Here is a 2500-nt window from a genome sequence, read left to right as displayed (position 1 = left end):
GGGGTTCCAGGGTGCTGAGATGGCTGACGTTTTGCTCCGCTCACGATGGTCACCGCACCACGCAAGAACAGCCCAAAAACAGGCCAAAACAGCCCAAAAACGGGCCAAAACAGGCCATTTTTGGCTGCGCGAGCGAGCGGCGAGCGGCGAACAGTGAGCGAAGCGTGAGGCAGCACCGTCCCTGCTATACGAAAGCCCCATCCAGCCCTGTGCCACCCGGGGGGTTCCAGGGTGCTGAGATGGCTGACGTTTTGCTCCGCTCTCGACGGTCACCGCGCAACGCAAGAACAGGCCAAAAACTGGCCAAAACGGCCCAAAAACGGGCCAAAACTGGCCATTTTTGGCTGCGCGAGCGAGCGGCGAGTGGCGGACAGCAAGCGAAGCGAGAGGCAGCACCGTCCCTGCTATACGAAAGCCCCATCCAGCCCTGTGCCACCCGGGGGGTTCCAGGGTGCTGAGATGGCTGACATTTTGCTCCGCTCACGACGGTCGCCGCACCACGCAAGAACAGCCCAAAAACAGGCCAAAACGGCCCAAAAACGGGCCAAAACTGGCCATTTTTGGCTGCGCGAGCGAGCGGCGAGCGGCGGACAGCGAGCGAAGCGAGAGGCAGCACCGTCCCTGCTATACGAAAGCCCCATCCAGCCCTGTGCCACCCGGGGGGTTCCAGGGTGCTGAGATGGCTGACGTTTTGCTCCGCTCACGATGGTCACCGCACCACGCAAGAACAGCCCAAAAACAGGCCAAAACAGCCCAAAAACGGGCCAAAACAGGCCATTTTTGGCTGCGCGAGCGAGCGGCGAGCGGCGAACAGTGAGCGAAGCGTGAGGCAGCACCGTCCCTGCTATACGAAAGCCCCATCCAGCCCTGTGCCACCCGGGGGGTTCCAGGGTGCTGAGATGGCTGACATTTTGCTCCGCTCACGACGGTCGCCGCGCCACGCAAGAACAGCCCAAAAACAGGCCAAAACAGCCCAAAAACGGGCCAAAACAGGCCATTTTTGGCTGCGCGAGCGAGCGGCGAGCGGCGAACAGCGAGCGAAGCGTGAGGCAGCACCGTCCCTGCTATACGAAAGCCCCATCCAGCCCTGTGCCACCCGGGGGGTTCCAGGGTGCTGAGATGGCTGACATTTTGCTCCGCTCACGACGGTCGCCGCGCCACACAAGAACAGCCCAAAAACAGGCCAAAACAGCCCAAAAACGGGCCAAAACAGGCCATTTTTGGCTGCGCGAGCGAGCGGCGAGCGGCGAACAGCGAGCGAAGCGTGAGGCAGCACCGTCCCTGCTATACGAAAGCCCCATCCAGCCCTGTGCCACCCGGGGGGTTCCAGGGTGCTGAGATGGCTGACATTTTGCTCCGCTCACGACGGTCGCCGCGCCACGCAAGAACAGCCCAAAAACAGGCCAAAACAGCCCAAAAACGGGCCAAAACAGGCCATTTTTGGCTGCGCGAGCGAGCGGCGAGCGGCGAACAGCGAGCGAAGCGTGAGGCAGCACCGTCCCTGCTATACGAAAGCCCCATCCAGCCCTGTGCCACCCGGGGGGTTCCAGGGTGCTGAGATGGCTGACGTTTTGGTCCGCTCTCGACGGTCACCGCGCAACGCAAGAACAGGCCAAAAACTGGCCAAAACGGCCCAAAAACGGGCCAAAACTGGCCATTTTTGGCTGCGCGAGCGAGCGGCGAGTGGCGGACAGCGAGCGAAGCGAGAGGCAGCACCGTCCCTGCTATACGAAAGCCCCATCCAGCCCTGTGCCACCCGGGGGGTTCCAGGGTGCTGAGATGGCTGACATTTTGCTCCGCTCACGACGGTCGCCGCGCCATGCAAGAACAGCCCAAAAACAGGCCAAAACGGCCCAAAAACGGGCCAAAACTGGCCATTTTTGGCTGCGCGAGCGAGCGGCGAGCGGCGGACAGCGAGCGAAGCGAGAGGCAGCACCGTCCCTGCTATACGAAAGCCCCATCCAGCCCTGTGCCACCCGGGGGGTTCCAGGGTGCTGAGATGGCTGACGTTTTGCTCCGCTCACGATGGTCACCGCACCACGCAAGAACAGCCCAAAAACAGGCCAAAACAGCCCAAAAACGGGCCAAAACAGGCCATTTTTGGCTGCGCGAGCGAGCGGCGAGCGGCGAACAGTGAGCGAAGCGTGAGGCAGCACCGTCCCTGCTATACGAAAGCCCCATCCAGCCCTGTGCCACCCGGGGGGTTCCAGGGTGCTGAGATGGCTGACGTTTTGCTCCGCTCTCGACGGTCACCGCGCAACGCAAGAACAGGCCAAAAACTGGCCAAAACGGCCCAAAAACGGGCCAAAACTGGCCATTTTTGGCTGCGCGAGCGAGCGGCGAGTGGCGGACAGCAAGCGAAGCGAGAGGCAGCACCGTCCCTGCTATACGAAAGCCCCATCCAGCCCTGTGCCACCCGGGGGGTTCCAGGGTGCTGAGATGGCTGACATTTTGCTCCGCTCACGACGGTCGCCGCACCACGCAAGAACAGCCCAAAAAC

The sequence above is a fragment of the Musa acuminata genome, unplaced genomic scaffold (assembly GCF_036884655.1).
Source record: "Musa acuminata AAA Group cultivar baxijiao unplaced genomic scaffold, Cavendish_Baxijiao_AAA HiC_scaffold_37, whole genome shotgun sequence".
Lineage (NCBI taxonomy): Eukaryota > Viridiplantae > Streptophyta > Magnoliopsida > Zingiberales > Musaceae > Musa > Musa acuminata.
Note: the sequence above shows the minus strand (reverse complement) of the source record.